Consider the following 9899-nt stretch of genomic DNA (forward strand, 5'->3'; position numbering starts at 1 on the left):
TCTTCACTGTGAAGTTGTTTATTCTTGCCCCTGGTGGCGTATCCTTGCCTTGTCTCTTATTGTTTTTTCGCACAGTTACAACAGGCACTCTGTTTCACTGGAATTGGAGGCATGTATTTCTCAACGGCAGGTTTGTTAAGAGTAACAGAATTTGAATCAACAGATTTTGAGTTCAAGGAGTCATTGGTTTGTTCAGTAGTGCTCTCCTTGTTCTCATCTTCTACTACTTTACCTACACATGAAGTAGAAACATTAGTATTTTCAACATTAATAACTCCTCCTGACACAAATCCAACTGGTTTGCCATATCGAAGATGTGCCTCCCTATCAATTTCTTCCTAAGTCATAGGGATGGATGTGTAGTTATGATTGAAAGGTGGAGGAACACTATCATACCCTAGACCCTTGTTTTGATTATCTTTGAATTTTAATTGAGTTTCAAATAATGACTCGACTGTCTGACTTGACGCAGTATAATTTTTGAAACTAACGTCTGTTTTTCCACACTTAATTTTCAAAGTGTCAAGTTCTTCAGTTAAAGCAACAAGTTGTCTGTTAATATAGTCATAATTTTCACACTTGTTTCTATACTCTTCCTGAAGTTTCCTAAAGTCCTTGGTTTTTGCTTCTAATTCAGCCTTCAGGGGTTCCTGTCCTTTCTTGAATTGATATCCTTCATATCTCAGGTCCTCGGCTTCTCTTTTTAATAAATCAATTTGTTCCCGAAGAAATTTAATCGTAGTTTCACAAGCTGGAGTACATGTAACTTCAGTGACCAGAATGTTTTCAAAACTCATTGTTTTTCTACACTTCAAAGCATCAAGTTCTTCAATTACATCAGCAAGACTAAGATGATTGAGATCTTTTGTCTTCTTGATGATAGCCACGTTCATATCCCACGATTTTGGAAGTGAATTCAGTAGCTTTTTGTTTATTTCAAACTTAGACAAGAAGATCTCAACTATATTCATCTCACTAGTAAGTGTAGTAAATCGTTGCAACTGAGTTTCGAGGGTTTCTCTAGGGATATAATCGAAAATGTTGAAATTTTGTCTTAACATATTCTGACGACTCTCTTTCATGTTTTCAACTCCCTCGTAGACCTTAAAATCAATTAAAAAGCACAGCTAAAAGCCAAAAATCAAACTTAAAACCTTTTGATTATAAACCTCAAAAGTCAACTTTTAAAAGTCAAACTTGAAAAATAAAACCGAAAAGCTAAATTTGAAAATTTAAAAATTAAACAAAAAAGCCAAAGTTTAAAGTCAAAGATCAAACTTGAAACTCAAAGCCAATTTTTGAAGACAAAAGTCAAAAATTTAAAACTATACGAAAAAGTCAAAGATTAAAGTCAAATGTCAAACTATAAAGTCAAAGTTAAAAATTAAAAATAAAAATAAAAATTAAAGGTCAAAAATTAAAAACCTCCTTTTTTTATTATTATTATTTGTTTATATTTTTTTATTAATTTATTTATTTTAATTTTTATTTCGGATGAAAAAGGGAATTTAAAACTAAAATAAATTGAATTTTGGGCTGAAAGTGACAAATTTGCGAAATAAGGAACCGAACATGACTCTTTAAGAATTAAGTTTCGAAGAAAAGACACAAAGTAATGTGTAACTGAGATGGTAAGGCGCGGATCTGAAGACCTAGAGGTCGCGTGTTTGATCCCCGGCACCCCCTTTTTTTAATTAAACGTTGTGCGAGGCTACTTCTTGCGAGGCCGAACACGTGCGAGCCGTAAACCACCAAGGCCGCAAACTCCGGACCGCAAACCTCGGGCCGTGAACTCCGAAACCCTAGCCGCCGGCTGCAAACTCCGCCACACCCTCGCATATTTCGACCGAAAACACCGATTTTTCGACTTTGAAGCTCCAAAACTCGATCAAAAATCATTTTTTATGAAAAACCCGAATAACAAACCCCCCTTATTTTTCAGAGATCTATCCAACAACGCACAAATATTTCGAAAATAAGATCAAATAATGCTCCAAATCTGACAAATTTGACTGATACAACCAAGCTCTGATACCAATTGTAAGTCCTAATTTGTCTGTGTATCAATCAGATCCGTTTAATGGTGCGGAATTCCAATCAAACGGATGATGTCAGATCAAATAGAAGAGAAGGAGAAGAAGAATAATATGAATCGTTGTATGAATTGATTAGAATTAAAGTCGAGATACAAAAGATTCACACACACATATAAGCTCCCGTTTCTCTCCTGTTCATCCATCTCTACTCCTCACCCCTAACACCTATATATATATATATATATATATATATATATATATATATATATATATATATAAGGGAATATAGGCTTGGTGAACATGGGCCGTAAATGGGTTTACGACCGTAAACACAATCATAAACTCGTTTACGGCCGTAAACACCAAGTTGTTTACGGTCCAAAACACAAAAATACATTTTTCAAGAAAAGTAAAGTATAAACCATATTTTTGACCCAACAAATAGTACATTATAAGTCTTACAATAGTTATTTACAACTACTGGCCTATATTCCAAAAATCCCTCATCATCATCCAAACTATGCTCTGGGTCCACTACCTGTAAAACAGAAAGCTGAGTGGGTAAGGCTTGGAAGCCTGGTAAGCATATATGGTTTTCAACTCACAAATAATAAATTTATTAATTTCATCAACCATAATAAATTTATTAATTTCATTAACTAACAATAACCCTGATTACCCGTTCTCGTTATCCTCACTTTACATCCCTAAACACCTATCATAAGGGACCTAGTCTAAGGGTTATCATCGGGGTGGACTTTACTGCTAAGGAGATTCCTCAGCCATATATGTCCGTAAGGCAACCACGAGGGGGATGGAGTACACCGGTGAACATCAAGTCCACAACACCTACAAGTTGCGAGCTTGCTAGTGTTCCACAGGACTGTCTAGAAAAGTCTGTGGTCGTCATCCATACTCCGCTAGATAACTGGAACAACAACAACATCGAGGCCTCTCATTAATTTATCACACACCAACTATTTCATCTACCTATGTTATACCCAATATATTTGTAGAATATATATATATATATATATATATATATATATATATATACACACACACACACAGTTTAAATCATTTTAAAGCTTGTATAAACATTCATTCAACAATCATCTCAAATAAATAATCAATATATATACACATAGCACGTATTTATATAAAATACTTCATATCTATGTGTAAGATGAAAGTGACTATACACTCACATGATTTGATGATAATCGGGTAGCAATTCGTTTCCTAAAATGTTCGTTTCTAATAAAACCGGGGGCTTTAATAAAAAAACCGGGCTCTGCGAGGTTGGAGTTTCAAAACCGAAAAGATAAAATTTTATGGGTCTTCGGGCACTTCGGGATGTGTTTTGGGTGTTGAAAATGATCTCGGGGCTTCAGGGGATGTGAAAATAGCCAAAATATTCAAAAAGGGGCCAAAATTGCCAATTTTCCAAAAGTACACGGGAAGGCTCGCAAGCCTTCTATATATAGGGCCGAGGTTCGGACCCGAAGCAGTGAGAAGAAGACATGCGTCGCAGTCTGCGAGGTTCGGAGGCTAAAGGTGGTGCGAGGCTCGGACAGGTGTTGTCTTCGGATTGGTCCAGCTCCGGATGACTCACCTGCTTCGGATGACTCACCGAGCTCGGACACGGGGGTGCACACGTGTCGGATGTGCGAGGGCCGAGACTTGGGTCGAATCAGGAAGCGACACGCCTTGCCAGCTGGCCTCGGGTGACTAAGCAATTCGGACATGTGGCGCACTATGAGCGAAGGTGACGTGGCATTTCCGGGTGAAGCTCATCCATGCGAAATTTCTCGAATTTTGTGCCAAAATCTTCTAAAATTCATAACTTTCGCATACGAGCTCCGTTTTTTATGTTCTTTATATGCATGCGTAGGTAAATTACGCTCTACAACTTTCATTTAGATTTCGTCAGCTAATTTTTACTTTATTTTTAATATTATTATTTTTAACAGAACTGGATAGGAAAATCCGCTAAAAATTCATAACTTCTTCATCCGACGTCCGTTTTCGTCAGTCTTTTTACCGTTGTACTAATATTGACGAGACCTTCGATTCTCGTTTAGGTTGTGTCGGCTAAATATTACTCGATCTTAAATTCGAGTTTTTAGCTGTCTACTGCTAAGCTGAAACTTAGAAAAATCATAACTTCCTCATAGGAAGTCGGATTTGGGCGTTCTTTTTACACACGCTCTCCGTTTAACAAACACTATGAATTTAGTTTAGATTTCTAAGACTAAAAAGTACTTTATCGTAATTTCACTTTTTACGTTTCCCGGTGCCGTGTCGGTTCCGTCGCGAAACTTCGACGGGTCATAATTTCTTCGTTATAACTCGGATTTCGGCGTTCTTTATATCTCTGGAATCCTTGTTTTGGCCACTACAACTTTCTTAAGAGATATAAGCTTTATCTAATATTTATTTTCAACGCTTATTTTTATTATTAATTAATTAATTTATAATAATTAAGCAAATAAGCACATAATTCACATAATATTCACATAATTCATCTTTATTACTTCAAAATGAGTTACAAAGGTTGACCTAGACTATTACACCATTATTAATGCTTTAGCCCAGAAACACGGGCGTTACAAGTGTCGACATAGTTTGTTTAACACACTAAAATTGTTGTGAGAGTTTTGTAACACAAAATAATTTATTTTGTGTTGACTCTAACATGTTACAATTTCTACAATACGCATAAAATAATGTTGAAATTTATTTTATCCAAATATCTTTGTAGTTATAAGTGTTAAAAGATGTATGTCCAAAAGTTAACATATTTGAGCATAAAACCCATATTTTCGTCATTTTGGGTGAACAACAAGGCCACAAAACTTTCATAACTCAAGGATGTTATTAACATATACTTTGTGATTTTTAACATATATTAATAATATTTTTAGCTGAGAGCTTGCTTCATCTTCAACCCATGACTATGGTACATGAAATTATCGAAAGGATAAACTTAATCTAGCAACATGAGCCTTGTAAATCTCGAGTTTATGGTGGGTTAACATGAAGTAATCAATATTTCAATCACAATATTTAAGATGCATGCTATTACCCAAAGGTTAAACACATTACACATCGGTACATGCAATTATGCAATGGTTAAACGAGGTTTGACTTGTATCCCCCCCCCCCTAAAAAAAGTATGAAGAACATGAAAATAGTGAGGTATGAATCTCACATTGGTTGATTCCGTGTGGTAGGAAGAAAGAAGGAAGGAGTTTTCGAGCCAAGATTGGTCTTGGAGAAGTTCTCGAAAAGTGGAAGTTCTAAGAATTATACACACGAAAATATGTGTAAATATAGAGTTCTTGATCTAGATATGTAAAGAAATCACTTAAGTTTACAAGAAACTTACCAAGTTCTTGTGAGTTGTTTGAAGAAAACCTTGAGGATGGCACCACACATGAATTTTTGGGGAGAGAGATGAGAAGGATTCTTGAGAGCAAATGGAGTGAAATATGATTCTTGGTGAGGGTATGGGGGAGGGGTATAAGAGAGAGGGAGGGAAAGATGTTTGACTTTTTGATGGTTTGATATGATACATTCATAGATACGTGATGGTCCAAGACCTTGTTATTTGGGGGACAATATTGAGGTGGCAAGTGTTTTTCCCCTTTTCTTTTCCCTTTTTTTTTATCAACCCTAACCGAACCATATAGGGTTTTCGGTCCTCAAGGTTTTTAAATGGGCTTTCGGGCCAATATGATGTGTATGGATTTCTGGTTTATTTGGGCCCAACAAGAGTGTTTTCGGTCCAATGGAAGAACCAAAGAAGTTTTCGGCCCAACAAGGCCCAAGGAGAAGTTTTCGGATCAATAAGGCCCAAAGAGAAAATTTTCGGTCCAATAAAGCCCAAAGGAATGCTTTCGGCCCAATAGGGCCAAAGAAAGAGTTTTCGGCCCACTAGGGTGTTGGGCCAAGAATTCTTGGACCAAAACCCAAAATTGATTGGACTTAGCTATTGGATCGAGTTTTTGGGCTTGTACGAGGCTGTTTCAACTTGATTTGCAATGTATGTACGTATGAACTTAAATAACATTGTAGTTTGAATGTCACTAATTGGGTGTTGCAAGGTTACATGGAGGAAACTGTCTCATACAAGAATCACAATCTCAACCCTAATTTGCTAGTTGTGACAAAAGGTATCTTCAAGTTTTACATTGTTATTACTACATAACAATAAAGGTATGTGATCTAATCTTTCTTATATGGTTTTCAAAATTACTAGATGCATGATAGGGTTTCCAATTTTTGTGTCCAATGCTTGTATGTCTAATAGTGAAAACATAGATCCAAATCTAGGGTTGCATGCACACATATGATTGTTTGCTATGTATAAAACCCCTCATTAGGCATGCTCTCGAGTGTGTCTGAACTCAAACTGTAACGACCCAATTTTCATGACCAAAAATTTTGTTTTAAAAACATTACTTTAGAAAATATTAATAACTAAAAACATTGTCTGATCAAATCATAACACAAAGTGAACCATGTCTAAAAGCCAATTCATACATTCAATCAAAATATCAGAGTACAAATCCCAGTGAAGCTCGTAAATGCGGAAACCGGAGAGTGTGTGTGTGACATGCTGCTACCGCGCCGGCTCCTTTCCCCTAGCTGAGGAGGTACCTGAAACCAAAACTGAAAACTGTAAGCACAAAGCTTAGTGAGTTCCCCCATCGTACCACATACCAAATAATCTCATAACATACATATATCGTCAGGCATATCTGGGTGCCCGACCTTCCCCTTCGGCCCTCTCGACCGGACATTGCCTAGCATATCTGGGTGCTGGCCTCCCATTCGGTCCTTTCGACCGGATACTGCCTAGCATATCTGGGTGCTGGCCTCCCCTTCGGCCCTACCGACCGGATACTGCCTAGCATATCTGGGTGCTGGCCTCCCCTTCGGTCCTACCGACCGGATACTTCGGGGACTATCTCCCCTCTACTGTCACTAGCACATAGCATCATTACATACTGGCACACAACATAACGCAGGCAATACCTAGATGAATATCACAGAGACAAACATCTACGAATAACTCCTACTGGTGGGCCGACATTGTGGCCGTAGACCCACCGCTACTGGAAGGTAACTCACCTCGAAGTAGCTGCTGATCTGATCGGGAACTGACTGCCTACTGCTGCTGCTGCTGCTCCGGAAATCCTCCGGCTGCAATTCCCACAACATACTCAATCAAACACTTCTCACTGACCTTTGGGTAAAATGACCATTTTACCCCTGACCACGCCCTAAGTCAAAGTCAGAGTCAACTTTCAGTTGACCCGACTCGTCAAGTTGGCTTTCCAACTCGTCGAGTCCCTACCCAAACGACTGCCCTGAATCCCGATCCTACCCGTCGAGTTAGGCGACGACTTGACGGGTTTACCTTCTTAACCAATATTCAAGTCCTTCATCCTACTCGCCGAGTTGTATGAACAACTCGTCGAGTTCATCTTCATCCGATGAACACTTATGCTAAGACTCGCCGAGTTGTATGAACAACTTGCCGAGTCTGTTCTTGATCTAAGGAGATTGCCTTGAACTCGCCGAGTCAGGGCATTGACTCGCCGAGTACCTCCATAGATGAGTTTAGCTTCCGACCCACTGAGTCACACCCCGTGACTCACTGCTCACTCGACACTACGAAAAGTGGACAAACTCGGAGACTCGCAAACAGACTTGCCGAGTCACATGAACGACTCGCCGAGTCGTTGCCATGCACCCACTAAATACACAGATTTGCTCGATTCCAGTCCATGCCATTCACAGATCTGGACTTCTAGGACACAAATCACACGTAAAGTTTCCAACTTTACGTGTGGATATTCACCAATATGGATTTTAGGGCTCAAAATGCCTCAAAAGGGTAGATCTAGGGTGAACAAGCAACATGGGGCCATAAAGCTAACAGATTTGAGCTCCTGGAGCTCAATCTTGCCTAGATCTAAGGGCCAATCAGCATATTACGAAGTAATTTGCACATACAAACTTGGGGTTTGGCTCAAGAATGACTTACATGAAGTAATAAGCATAGAAACAGGGGAAAAACGGATTATACCTCAAAGGAACTGTTGAAAGAGTGTAAAGATGCCTGGATTCCTTTCCTTCCTCTTGATCTACTTCCCCTTTTTCCTCAAAACCTTCAAGAACACACACAATAGCCTCAAACTCTCAAGGAACAAGCTTAGAACGAGGGTTGGGAGCTCTGGGGAGAGAATGGGGGCTGGCCTGGGCGGATAAGTCCTTTAAATAGGGTGCAAACCCCTGAAACTTAGGGTTTCATCCAACAGTTGTGACTCGCCGAGTCCAGGATATGGACTCGCCGAGTCGCCAACTTAAACGTGTCCCGGGTCCCACATCCACTCGGCGAGTCGGACCTATGACTCGCCGAGTCCAAGGCTAAAAGAAAGGAAATACTCAAATAACATTTACGTACTAGGGACCGGGTGCTACACAAACTGAGGAATCTATAATCATTTTGAAAAAAATAAGTTTTTTAAAAAGGGTTTTTATAAAGAAAAGGGTACGATGCATGCAATCAACCAAGCTCGAGTAAGTGATTCCTAGAATACCCTTATATGTTGATATGTTATATGTGTTATAGAATGTTTTATTCATATAATTAATTATTTTAGCATGTATAGCAGCGAAGTCAACTATTAGCTAAGATACTGTAACATCCACATTTTTCGTTAGACATTCCACGGATAGACCCTCATTTACGTTGTCGTTTAAATGTAAATTGTATTATAAATAAATAAATAAATGAGAAGTTTTCTTATGTGTTATGTGTTTACAAAGTGTTCTTTGTATATAATATTGTATTTATGTTATACGGATAAATATTATTACGAAATAATATTTGTATAAAAATACAGTTAAAAACGAGATAAAAAGCTAAAAGTATCAATTAAAAATAAAAATGAAATTTGGATAAATGATGTAAACGAAATTCGAAATAATAGGAACGCGTCAATATACAGGATGCCTAAATGTGATTTCGTATGAGGAATTATGATTTTTCAAAATTTCAAGTGTGACACAATAAATCAGCGTGCGATACAGAAATTGAAATAAAAATCGGTTGGTTGTTAGCTAAAACAACCTAAATGAAAGTTATTTACTCTTCAATAGGAGACCAACAATATAAAAAATGTCGAAAATGGAGCTCGTATGAAGAAGTTACGAATTTCATAGAAATAAATATATTTGTATAAGATAAATAAATAAATCTTAAAATTTACATCATGTAAAAATAAAAAAGTAATAAAATTATGTTATTATACTTCAAAATGTTTTAAGTAAAAAATAGAAAACGAAAATATTTAATTATGTATCGTAGTTTGAATATTTTAGATAAAGTATAGACAACAAAAAAATATTTATATATTTTGAAAATAAGATTTTCTAACATATGCCGTAAGGAGATATAAAAAATATTAATCATGACAAATCTATTATAATAAATGAAGATAATTTTGCCACATGTCAATCTCTAATGAGTTTTGACACTTGTCATTTTATGATATTTTTTAAATAAATAATATCTACATGTCAATATATAGTTATTTTTTCAATTTTTAAAATTAAAAAGCCACATAATATTTATATTTATATATGTAAACTATCAAATGTAATAAATATTATAGTAAATTGCAATTAATATGTTTTTTATTCCAAAATTTCAATCCTTATTTGAAAATTTTATTTTAAAAAATACTTAGTATTACATTTTAATCAACCCGTGTAATAAACGAGTTTTACAACTAGTATTATCATATAATTAAATATGAATTGCATTAATTATATTCATAATAATTG

Source organism: Lactuca sativa, chromosome 4 (assembly GCF_002870075.4).
Source record: "Lactuca sativa cultivar Salinas chromosome 4, Lsat_Salinas_v11, whole genome shotgun sequence".
In the NCBI taxonomy this organism is placed as follows: domain Eukaryota; kingdom Viridiplantae; phylum Streptophyta; class Magnoliopsida; order Asterales; family Asteraceae; genus Lactuca; species Lactuca sativa.